Source organism: Rhincodon typus, chromosome 6 (genome assembly GCF_021869965.1).
Source record: "Rhincodon typus isolate 14 chromosome 6, sRhiTyp1.1, whole genome shotgun sequence".
Taxonomy (NCBI): Eukaryota; Metazoa; Chordata; class Chondrichthyes; order Orectolobiformes; family Rhincodontidae; genus Rhincodon; species Rhincodon typus.
In genome coordinates this window covers 60,028,368-60,041,314 of record NC_063337.1, presented here as the reverse complement: position 1 = coordinate 60,041,314, position 12,947 = coordinate 60,028,368, and the positions used below count along the sequence as shown (strand labels likewise).

Genomic DNA, 12,947 nt, shown 5'->3' with positions numbered 1-12,947 from the left:
GCCCAACCTCCTCCAGGCTGGGGTATAGTGATTTTTGTGGGAGATGCAGTCAGTGTTGTTTCCTTTTTTCCCTCCACATCTGATTTAGTCTTGACTCACTTCATTACGCTTTGGAGGGAAGTGTGTCCTCCACATATTGTACATGGTATCCATAGGTATTCTGTCTGTCTTACTCTTCTCTATTCCTGCTTTTAATAATGCCACAAACATTTCTCTTCTGGTTATTTTTTGTTTCACCTTCGAACCCACCTCATCTCCACCTGTTGTCCTTTTTTCTCTCTTGCTTGAGTAGGCCTCACTCTTCGCTTAGCAGCCTCCACATCCTCTAACTGTCCTGACAACAAACGTACTGTCCCACTGCCTGTCCTTGCCCTAGCCCTAAAAGGGCACCTCTCATCCAGCATAAGCGACTTTGCATTAGCTGGCCCCTCATTCCAGCTGTGAAAGCTTCCTGGTTTGGATCCTGAAACTGTTGAGAATATATAACTGTTCATTGAAGCCAAATCCCTCAAATGCTTTATATCTTCTGGTATGCCTTCCCATCTTTCAATATCACCTTCCCAATCTATTGGGGAAGGGATAGTAGGAACTGCCGATGCTGGAGTCTGAGATAACAAGGTGTAGAGCTGGATGAACACAGCAGGCCAGGCAGCATCACAGGAGCAGGAAAGCTGATGCCTCAGGTCTGGACCCTTCTTCAGAAAGGGGAGGGTAGGTACTTGTTTCCTATTGATAGTATCACTGCATTCCACAACCATCCAATTTGCCATGTGTTTCTAAGAATGCCATTCAAATGTGGGTGAATGCTTAATGCTCCCAGATTCCCTTGCTCTGTGGCACTCAGCATATTATGGCAGTACCCCAATCTCATGACCTCGTTAGCCAAGGGTTCACCTGACTTCTGCTTCAAGCGCGATCCCAAATCCTGTAACTTGGACATAAAGTAGTTCACGACTATTGAATTTTGTGTGTTTTGTCCTTTTTTTTGTCTTATTCATTATTGGGGGTTATGCTATTGGTCCTCTTTCTGAGGATGGCTCCAGAGATGAAGCATCCCTGTCCCTATCTGTCCATTCATACTCTTAAATAGATGAATATCAAGTGTCTCTGTCCCAGTGGTGGGGTCCCATTGTGAAGTTAATAATGTGCACACTTTGACTGGGTCAACTTTCCAATTGCGCCATTTTGCTCTCTTTTTCTGTTGTACAGTCGCCAGACGGCTTAATATCTGGTTCGGTTTCTCCCCTGCCTTCTTAGTTTTCTCCTGCACTGTCTTAACTGCTTCAATTAGGGTGATATTACGCTGTTCTACTGCCATCAAGCTGTCTATTTTTGGTCTGACACTCTTCTAATTCTCTGCACGTAGAACGCAAAGCAGTTAACAATTTCCATTCCATTTGCAGTACACTGCCCTTGCTTTTGGGGAAGCCTATTTCCCACAAGCACTTGTGTATGCCAGCCTGTATGAATAACCCTCCTTTCTCTCTTTTTCCAATTATAACTATCCCTCATTCTTGCGGGGGGCCAAATTGTGCTAACAAGATAGCTACGGACCCGAATCCAGAGTCTCCCTCATTCCATCCTTGGAATTCAGAAGATCTTCGGAGCATCAGGTTGCCTTTCCCCTTTTAAACTTTTTCTGAAATCCTATCCTCATCGCAATAGGTATCTTGGATCCCAAAGTGCATCCAAGAGGTTCTTCAGATTCAGCTAAATGTAGTTAAGAGAAAACTCAGCAACAGCAATTTGCTCAAATATGAATGTTTATTAAGTAATAATAAAGAAATGGAAAAGTAGGAAAAAAGAAAAGCAATAAGTCATATTGTCTTCTGCCCATTGCGGACCCCTCATTCTATGGCTGGACTGGAGGCTTAGGTTTGTTCCTAGCACCGTTTGCAATCCCAAGGTGAAGTTCAATGACTCAGAACAAATTGTATCTCTCTTATACAGTGTGACAAACAGCAAGTACAGAAAAGCAAAAACAGAAAATATTCCTGATTGTGCCATCTTTGGCACGTATAGGAATGTTCACAGGACTCATTCGAGGTCATGCAGCTGTTGAGCATCATCATCAATTTTAGCCCCTCTTGTACACTGCCTCACCCATCTGGAGGAAATGGCATTGAGGGTGGTAGACTCTGGGTCTCCTCCACATCCTAAGGGGTACTTCAGTAGCAACCTCTTCGCATGGAGGTTGTCAGCAGCCACTGGAGTTTACTGTTGGTTCTGAGCTTATTCCTCTCCATTTCTCTGCATCATCATTGTTGTGCTGTCACCACAGTGATGAGAATCCTGCTATGGCTGGATCGATTGATTGCGCTTCTGCTGAACCTATGTGAGGTATATCAAAAACAGAACAGGTCCTTAATAATGAGTCACCATTCACATCACGTTCAAATTACAATTTATCATAGTCCTGACTACAGGGGAACATGGGGGACTTGGCGTGTGAACTACATTCTGGACAATGCAACACAAACCACTCTGGGAGTATGCAGTAGGATTACTGAAAGCTTGCCCCTCCCACCCTTAGGTCCCCACATCTTCAAAAAAGGCAGCATTTCATATAAGAGCACGTTGGCAAATGCTTACAGTTCAAGATGAGGTGAAACCAGCTCTATGCCCTTGTGTAGCCTATGAGATCTTGGATTGATCTTGTGAAATGTGGCCCACAGATGACACTTAGAAGTCACTTGAGACTAATTCTGCTTCACAGAGATGACTGTCATAAATTTGTAATCACCATTGACGTGGTCAATATTACTTTTGACCAAAAAATTTATCCACATAGATGGTCAGGAAATGTGTTTCACATACTAGACTCTATGACCACAGATGTTTTTAACCTGCACTGTGTACATGTCTAATTAATGCAATTGCCTTTTCAAGGCTTTATATCTCTAGTAACTGGAGCCTGTGTCTTCAGACAGGGAAAAAAAACACTTACTTTGCTCACTTTTCAAAGTTATACTTTGCATGGTGGGTCACAGGCTCAGCCTGGTAAGCTAGGGCACTCCAAAATGTTAATGTACATTCTTCCTGAAATTCCCTATGGACCCCTTCAGTTCTGAGCTTCTGCACTTCTACACCTATTTTTCCCAACACCTGCCAAGAGGTCTAGGACTATGGGATGACCATACTAATCATTATGCTACATCAAAGCTCGGGTGGTCGTGATTGTTAATGAACACTTCTCACAGTAATGCATGCCATCCAATGCACTGTCATCTTCCACTTTTGCATGGTGAGCTGCCCCAACTTCCTTTCCATAGCAGTGGTCCCTAATAATGCCCCTTAATTTTCATGCACAGACCCCCTGACCAACTTGGAAGGACAACCTCAAATGATGAGTAGCCAATCCACTGTGTGATCTCTGTGGAACTCTGCAACTGACTTATCACTAATCCCCAAACTAGACATGAAGAGGGTGACCATGGGCCACTGCTGACCCGACCCTGACCTCTCCAAGCAGATCACTGACCATGTCCAAACCTCTGAACCGAGTCAGACACCACTCTTGACTTACTGTACTCGTACCCAGACTGGCCACAGTCCTCCTGAACTTGATTCAGTTTACTCTGTTTAGACTTTGAGACATTATCTTTTGGTTGACGCACATGGACTGAGTATGTTGGCCAAATAAGCTGCTTGCACATGTTGTATGTATGACATTGATGAAGCATGGTGCAGGACAGCAACAAGGCCACCTTTTTGACTGATCACTCTGACATTCATAACAAACTGCCTGACTATGTATCTGCTAAATCATAAGGCAATACAGAAGTATATGCAGGCCTGTGAGTCCTGAATGTAGTCGCAAAGTGCAAAAAAGCAAGGCAAGGAAAGGTGATGCTGTGAACATCCAAGTAGGTACAAAGTGGCTCAGTGCTAAGAAAACAAACAAAGACCCTAGCAGTAGCAAAAGAAGAAAAGTGCAGCAGTGAAATGGAAAAGTGTATTTTAAATGCTGTCATGATGTGATGAGGAATGTGCATTTCTGATTCTAACTTCTGTAGATGAAAGATGCAGATAGTCATTGTCCAGGGAGCCTACCCTGAGGTATTGGAGAATATTAATCAAGATGGAGACCTGGCAAAGCAACTGGTGAATTGGAGCCTCCATGTATTTGCTCTGACTTTCATATATGGGATTTTCACCATCAAGGTTTGGTCTGCTGTGTGGTGAGAATGGAAAAATGCATATAAATCAGTTGAGAATAGGCACTAATGAGATGTCGGAGTATGCAAATAGACTGCTCACTACTTTCTTGTGAGATTCTTGTCTTTTTCATTATCTTTTTCCTTCTCGATATCAAGACGCTTGGAGTGACCTGGATATAATGGCAGTGAAGACCAATCAGGGAAAACTGATTCAATACAGGTGGCACAGTGGCTCAGTGGTTAGCACTGCTGCCTCTCAGCGCCAGGGACTCAGGTTCGATTTCACCTTTAGGAGACTGTCTGTGTGGAGTTTGCACATTCTCCCCATGTCTGCATGGGTTTCCTCCAGCTGCTCTGGTTTCCTCGCACAGTCCAAAGATGTGCAGGCTAGGTGGATTGGTCATGCTAAATTGCCCGTAGTGTTCAGGGATGTGCAGATTATGTGGGTTATTGAGGGACCGGTCTGGTTGGGATGCTCTGAGGGTCAGTGTGGACGTGTTGGGCCAAAGGGCCTGTTTCCACACTGTAGGAGTTCTATGAAATACAGCCTATCAAAGCTCCTTGATCAGGAAAATAACAAAGTGAAATGCATATTCTCTTCTTCTGCATTACAGATTGTGGCAAAATTAAAGTGTTATCTTGAACAAAGAACCACCTTCAGCTCCTATGAAGAGCTGTGTCATGCAACAATGAAAGAACTATTTAATACTGTCACCAGGGATGAATTTGGTGGATGATAACAATGACAACGAGTATTCTGGAGATGAGGAAATGAGGACACCCTTAATATCATAGGGTAGCAATTCGTCTTCTTCTAGGGTATAATCTCCACATTTGTTTCAGTTCATTGTTGCTCCTATGCAAATGAGGATGTTGGACAGCATTTTCATTGAAAATGGAATAAACTTCTGAAGCAGGATCAATATCAAGTTCCTACACAGTGTCATGCATCACAGGGGTAGTGCTGTGATAATCAAACCCAGAATTCATTGTGCCATATTCCTAGAGTCATTAAAGATTTTTATAATACACAAAATTCCTCAGCTTATCTGTCTTTTAGACCCAGCTTGACAAGATGATGGAGATAGCAAGAAATGCTGATGCTGGAGTCAGAGACAACACAGTGTGGAGCTGGAGGAACACAGCAGGTCAGGAAGGGACCCTGCTTCAGAAATGGGGAGGGGGAAGGGAGCTGGGAAATAAATAGAGGGAGGAGGGGTGAGGCTGGAGAAAGGTAGGTGGGTTGGTGATAAGTGGATGCAGGTAGGGAGTGGTAGGGATTAGTCAGTGGAATGGGTGGGTGGATAGGTGGGAGAGAAGATGGACAGGTTGTGTCAGGTCAAGGAGGTGGAGATGAGAGGGAGGTTTGGACGTGGGATGAGGCCGGGGTTGGGAAGATTTTAAAACTGGTGAATTCTATGTTGAGGCCATCAAGCTGTAGACTCCCGAGGCAGAATATGAGGTGTTGCTGCTCCAGTTTGCGTGTGGCGTTATTGTGGCATTGGAGGAGGCCCAGGATGGACATGTCATCAAGGGTCTGTGAGCAGTAATTAAAATGGTTAGCAATCAGAAGGTATTGTTGATCATAGCGTACAGAGCACAAATGCTCCACGAAACGATCCCCAAATCTGCGCTTGATTGTAGAGGAAGCTACATCAGGAGCAATGGATACAGTAGATCAGGTTGGAGGATGTAAAGGTGAACCCCTGTCAGATATGAAAAGTTTGCTTTGGGCCTTGAATGGTGGTGAGGGGGTAGGTGTAGGGGCAGGTGTGGCACTTCCTGCAGTTACAGGGAAAGGTGTCGGGTGTGGTGGGGTTAGTGGAGAGAGTAGAGCAGACGAAGGAGTCGTGGAATGAGCAGTCTCTACAAAAGGCAGATGGGGTGGGGAAGGAAATTTTGCTTTGGTCGTGGGGTCAGGTTGTAGGTGGCAGAGAATGATGCACTGGATGAAGAGGTTGGTGGGGTGGTATGTAAGGACTACGGGGATTCTGTCTTTATTTTTGTTTGGGGGAGGGTGTTTGAGCTGCAGGAAATGCAAGAGATGTGGTTGAGGGCATTTTTGATTACCCAAGGGAGGAAGTTGCGGTCCTTGAAATAAGAGAACATCTGGGATGCCCAGGAGTGTGGTGTTCCATCTTGCGAGCAGTTGTGTTGGAGGAATTGGGAGTAAGGGTTTCCATTCTTGCAGGAGGGTGGATGAGAGGATGTGTAGTCCAGATAGCTAATGGATTTAAAAATTGAAGTCTCTGGAAGCTCAGCAGGTCTGGTAGCATCCATGAAGAAAAAATTTAGAGTTAACGTTTTGGGTCCAGTGACCCTTCCTAATCAGTTCTGAGGAAGAGTCACCGGACCCAAAAAGTTAACTCTAATTTTTTTCTTCACAGATGCTGCCAGACCTACTGAGCTTCCAGCAACTTCTGTTTTTGTTCCCGATTTACAGCATCCGCAGTTCTTTTGGTTTTTATTATGGAGGTTAGTGGGTTTGAAATAGATGTCGGTGTTGAGGCAGTTACCAGACATGGAGACGGAGAGGTCCAGGAAGGGGAAGGAGGTATTGGAGGTGGTCCAGGTGAATTTGATGTTGGGGGTGAAAGGTGTTAGTAAAGATGATGAACTGTTCAAGATCCTCATAGGAGCATGAGGCAGCTCCGATACTGTCATCAATGTAGCGGAGGAAGAGGTGAGGGATGGTGACAGTGTAACAGCGGAAAAGGGACTGTTCCACATATCCTTCAAAGAGGGAGGCATAGCTTGGACCCATACAGGTGCCCATAGGTACCCCGTTCATTTTATTGAAGTAGCAGGAGTTAAAGGAGAAGTTGTTCAAGGTAAGGACAAGTTCTGTTAAGCGGATGAGGGTGTCGGTGGAGTGGGAGTGGTTGAGCCTGCGGGAGAGGAAGAAGAGGAGGGCTTTTAGGTCACCTGCATGGGGGGTACATGTGTACACGATTGGATGTCCATGGTAAAGATTAGGTTTTGGGGGCCAGGGAATTGGAAGTCTTGGAGGAGGTGGAGGGCATGGGTGGTGTCGCAGATGTAGGTGGGAACAGTGCCTCTAGTGTCACAAAATGATGCCACATGCAAACTGGAGGAGCAACACCTCATACTCTGCCTCAGGAGCCTACAGCCTGATGGCCTTAACATAGAATTCACCAGTTTTAAGATCTCCCCATCCCCGGCCTCATCCCACGTCCAAACCTCCCTCTCGTCCCTGCCTCTTTGACCTGACACAACCTGTCCATCTTCTCTCCCACCTACCCGCCCCATCCATCCCACTGGCCAATCTCCACCACTCCCTACCTGCATTCACTTATCACCATCCCACCTACCTTTCCCCAGGCCCCCCCCTCTTCCCACTATTCATTTCCCAGTTCCCTTCTCCTCCCTATTTCTGAAGAAGTGTCCCAACCCATAACATCAACTTTCCTGCTCCTCTGATGCTGCCTGACCTGCTGTGTACCTCCACCTGCCTACTGTGTTGACAAGAGGTTGGATCAGGTTTCTGTATTTAACAAAATTGCTATTTATTACCAATTATTAGATTTTAAATACAAATAAACAAGTATGAAGCATCAACATATAACTCTACTGGCTAAAACTCTGGCCTAATTATAAAGATTACTTCTCTACACATGTATACAGACCAACACAGAAAGGAACAAAATAATTGGTATTATGGATGGAAAGAAAGACTGGAAAAGCAGTTCAGTGGCTCTTGTCCACAGGGTTTGCTGACAAAATCCTTTTGCTTATCAGAATGCTGTCTCTCAATCTTCTCTAGGTACTTTCACTGGCTTTCAGGATACACAGGATAACTGGTTCATACTTATGAAGGCCTCTAACATTTTAACTAAAAATCATAGCCTACAGCAACTGATTAGGGGAAATAAAGTGGCTATGTTTAGGCTTGAAATTCTTTTTAATGCAGTGTAAAAATAGATCCTTCCCTTCCCGAGGTCTGATTGCTTATGACCTGAATATTCAGATCCCTAAGCTGTTCAGCTACCTGACAAGCAATTACATCGTTTTTTGCAGGCAGGAAGCCTATGTTATTGATAGTAGTAGCTCAGCCACAAACCAATCAGCTACTTGCTGCTAGCCAAATCTCTGTTCATACACTGCCCCCGGCTCCATCTTGTCCGTAATCACACTTTCCCCACTGGTTGAACCAACAACTGTGTAAACTGCATTTACCATGGGTGTCAGGTAACTTGATTTTAAAATGTGCAACAATCTTGGCTTTTAAACAAGTCCTAATCCCATTTCAGTCCACAATCAAAAGTACAGAAATATAAAAGGTTGGGGAAAAGCCCAAGTCTGGAGATTTGAAAGAGGATTGAACAACTGTGGGATATTCAGTGTCTACCAACTGCATACTAGTCTTAATCCCGTCCAAGAGTTTGGACCGGCTAGATGTTGAAGGATTAAGTTCTGTATTTCCCTTTATATTTTGCTTTCTAAGCCTTTCCTCGTTCTGAAATTGACTTCCATGATTAATAAAGGCTTGCTTTTCCAGAATAGTTTTTTGCAAATGTAAACAAAGACCTCCTTCTCCTTCAAGTTACCTTAGCAAATGAAAATATTCAGCTCGAAAGAAATTCATCATCAAGTTGAAGTTCCCCTCCAAGTCAGCCACCATCCTGATTTGGAAATATATCGCCATTCCTTTACTGTGGCTGGGTCAAAATCCTGGAATTCCATCGCTAGGGCATTATAGGTCCACATAGAGCTCATGGACTGCAGAAGTACAAGAAGGCAGCTCACCACTACCTTTTCAAGGGCAACTAGAGATGGACAATAAAAAACGCTAGAGAGTCAGCGATGTCCACGTCCCATGAGTGACTAAAATAAATTAAACATTATCATTATTTATTGTAGCAGAACATTTTCCTCAAGTAATAATTTACTATGATCTCCAAGCTTTGAATATTTCAACATCTCTTTCTGCAGTCAGTTTCTCAAGAGCAACTGTTGTCTCCACTCAGGACTTTTGAAAATCGTCTGTAATCTTTTCTTTCTCCAGCTATGAGACTTGATACTGCTCTGTGACTGCTAATAGCAGCAACTTTCACTTCAGCAGCCTTTTTTAGATAGTTTGACTGCTCCAACTATTACATAATTTTATATGGTTAAGCTCCATTTGATGCTTGGTTTTAAGCTTTTTGATTGTACTCCTCAGCTCCAGATTATCTGTAGTTTGAACCTGTGCTATTTTACTGAAATAAAATTTGAGTGTTTCCATGACTTGCTGATGAGACTCCATGGTAGACTCAATTCCACCTCACTGTAGCCTTTTCTTCTATCTTGAACGTGAACTGTAATGTCTAATGAGATTGCTGCCCATAACTACTCCTGTATGTCAACTTTAAAATTGAGGCAGATTAGAGAAACCACTAACATGTTTATTGCATTTGCAAGTCTGCAAATAACCTCAACTCATAGGCATGGAGCATAGAAGATATCGGCTCCAATGTGGCAGCAGGTATCAGACTGAGCTTGGAACCCACCTATTCTACTGTGGAATTGGTGCACACCTCCACGGTAGAACTGTCTAATCAACACATGATGGGCTGTCCAATGACTGCTGTGTCAACTTCTACTGCAACAGAGTTGGAGGTCTCCTAACATATCAGCGAGTTCTTAATCAGATAGAGGTCATGAGATCCATGGTTGCTGCCATGCTGGCTCAGACTGTGTCTTAATTGTCACAGATCTCACTGCTCATTTTCAGCACTGTCTAAGGTCCCAGCTTCTCAACCTCACCTCTCACCTGAGGGGTTAGACCCATCGCCAGTCGTCTCTCTCTCTCTTTCTAATGAGAAAGCAGACCTAAGATCCTCTGTGACAATGGCAACTTTACCTTATATCCCAGAATGCTAGCACTCTGACCAGAATGATGCAGTCTTAAGGTAGTTCCACATATCCCAGAATTCCTTCTGCAAAACCAGCTGCAGTGATTCCCAGTTAAAGAGAACAGCCTGCCAGCCATGATGCAGCCAGTAGGGCAGCACCACTTAGGAAGATTCATACAATCTGGTCAGGTACACATGGGCTGCTACTGTAGACTGGGGTCCATTGTAGCTTCAGTCTCATGTTTCAAATTGACTTAGTCCTGCAGTAAATATGCTACATTGAGAGTAAACGAGGACGTACACATCATACATACACAGTAGTGAAAAGGTTTGCCCACTAATAAATGTTCTCTCTCCAGTCTGCAGAGCAGAACAAATCACTAAACAGGTGACCAACCAAATTCCAGCAGGTGCCGTTAGAAAAGAAATGTTCTTCCAATTCATATTGTGATGAAATGTGCCTTTAAGAGGGATTTGTCCTGTCCTGTTTTTCTTGAAGAGGGGTATTATAAACCTGGTGCTAAGCTTTCTGCTCTATGGAAAGCAGAGTAAATAGCTTTGGGTTTTTATTGTAAATTAGCCTAAAGAAGCATGAGTGAGTGGAGTCAGGTTCACACAGACCCAGGGTTACAGTTTTGCTTTCAATTGTTGAACTTGGAGTTTTGGAGTTGAAGCTGCTAAATACAGCTCTCTCTCTCTCTCCTGTCACTGAAAGCTTGAGTTCTCTCTCCGCTGCTAGATTCCTTCTATCAGTATTCCTTCTCCTGGACCAGAGGTGATAGAAAGTGAGGGAAATCTGTTTTGCTGAATTTCCCTTTGCCAAGGGTGTGTTTACACGATGCCGTTAATTTGGAAGTGGGTAAGTAGTAATTGTTAAGTATTTTGATAAAGTTATTCCAGTTCTCTTTATTTTGCTTATACTTTAACTGCAGTGCAAGAATAGAGTGTGCTTTGCTTAAGCCTAGTAGTTTGACCAATCAAATCACATCTGGAACACAGCACTTTACACTTGCCTTTAAATAAGATAACAGTTAGGGCCTTGACTATCTGCTTGATATGTTTTAAATAGGTTTGGTCTGGTCCATAACATTAAATGGCACATCAAATTGATCTTACAATTTTAGTTCATTTGAAAAATAAGACTTGTATTTTCATATAGAACCAAAAGCTTGCAAGGAGTCCTGATCACAGTGGATGTAAATAATCAATGTGCTATTGATGACAAAGTGATTATTTAAAATTACCAGTTTGTTATATTATTATAGCTATTCAGATGCAGTACAATCATAAATGCACTATATATTCTCCTAATTCATTACATCATATTTTAGAGCCACTTCTGACAAAATGTTTTTGCTTTCTATATTGCATTTTCCCTTCTTCACATCACACTCATTGTAAAGATTTCATAGAGATCATCTGGCTGAGCTTTCTTCAGTTTATCTTGATAAGCTATTTCTATTATCAATTGTATTTACAATTGTGGTGACTATTGTTACTGCTTTCCATCTTCTTAAAAAAATGGGGAGTATGTGATATTATTAATATTGCGTTTATTAGCACCCCAAATCCCATCAAAGATTGACAGTGAGTTATGTTATCTTTGTGCTAATAGTGCTCCCACAATAGTACTAGATAGTGAACTCCAGGATTTTAATGCAATGACCATGAAGGAATGACAATCTCACTGGAGTTCACAAGTTGTAGAAATTGGAGGGAAGTGTGGCATTGCTATTTTGTACTTCTTGGCAGTAGAGATGATGGAACTAGACATTGACATTTTAGTAAAATGTGTCTGCTATCTTAGACAAAAAACAAGTTGCAATTCAAACATGAGAACTCTGATAACTGTAGAAACCATTCAACTTCTTTAGTCAGAATTGTCAAGTTTAAAACCTTGTGTATAAAAAAAGATTTCTTATTACAGGGATCCCAAAGCATGGATGAACTGGAGACTGCAACAACCACAGAAATGGAGAGGAATTCTGAGAATGCTGAGGCTCTGCTTTAGAATGCTTTCCTGAGGATGGTACGAAAAGACCAGCATCTAATGATCTGTGCATGGACAAGACCAATGGAGGAAGTGAGTAACACTTACATTCCCTCTACGCTATTGTACTCTCACACCCCTGCCTCTCAGTCACTCTCCACAAATGTTGTCCCTCCCTCCACTCTACCCAAGCTATTATGAACAATTATGTATTTCTACTTTTTCTCCTTGAAGGGGAAAACAGCACAGTACCTCAGGGAGAAGAGATGTAGAGTGAAGGGAGAATGAGCACTCCAGTGACAGGTGCATTGTCTGCCACTGGCAATACGTTCACCTCGTCCATTGAGAAGGAAAGTCTTGCTCTGGAAGGTTGCAGATGGCAGCATCAACTTGTTAAAGAAAGCCTGAACCTCCCAAGGAATTAACATTCATACATTTTGAGATAACTGATCCAATGCTTAGACACACTTTCTCATTCATAGGAAGGTGGATCTTGCTATCTGTTTCCTTTGCCCTATGGAATAGATTATAGCTCAGGAGAAGGGGTGAAAGGTAGATTACATATGGCTCCTGTCCCACAGTGAAGACCCATAGAAGAAAGAACAGCATTAGAATTCAGGGAAGAAGTTGGTAATCACCTGTAAACAATGAAAGCATTCTTTCAGAGGAAGAATTATGAATATCAGCCTCCACTTGGGATTCACTTGACTTCACTTGTTTCAGCGGCGGGAGTCCAGGAGGAAGCGCGAGGGCAGCCTGGGAAGGTGAGCTTTTTCGATAATAAAAGTCTTACCTCGCGTGACTGCGGCCTTTCAATTGTTTCAGCGGCGGGAGTCCGGGAGGAAGCGCGAGGGCAGCCTGGGAAGGTGAGCTTTTTCGATTATAAAAGTCTTACCTCGCGTGACTGCGGCCTTTCAGTTGTTTCAGCGGCGGGAGTCCGGG

General features: G+C 43.3%; 1 long non-coding RNA gene across 2 annotated transcripts in view; it reads right to left on the bottom strand.

Annotated features, from left to right (window-relative positions):
* Positions 1–1,744: 1,744 nt before the first annotated feature.
* The window catches only part of LOC125483255, a 50,906-nt gene continuing 39,703 nt past the window's right edge, over positions 1,745–12,947 (bottom strand). The window contains exons 3-4 of one of the 2 annotated variants that reach the window (XR_007262202.1): positions 8,729–8,947; positions 1,745–2,331 (exon numbers count right to left, since the gene is read on the bottom strand). This is a non-coding gene — a long non-coding RNA (uncharacterized LOC125483255). The remainder of the gene's footprint in view (positions 2,332–8,728; positions 8,948–12,947) is intronic. The other variant, XR_007262201.1, reaches the window with a different exon arrangement.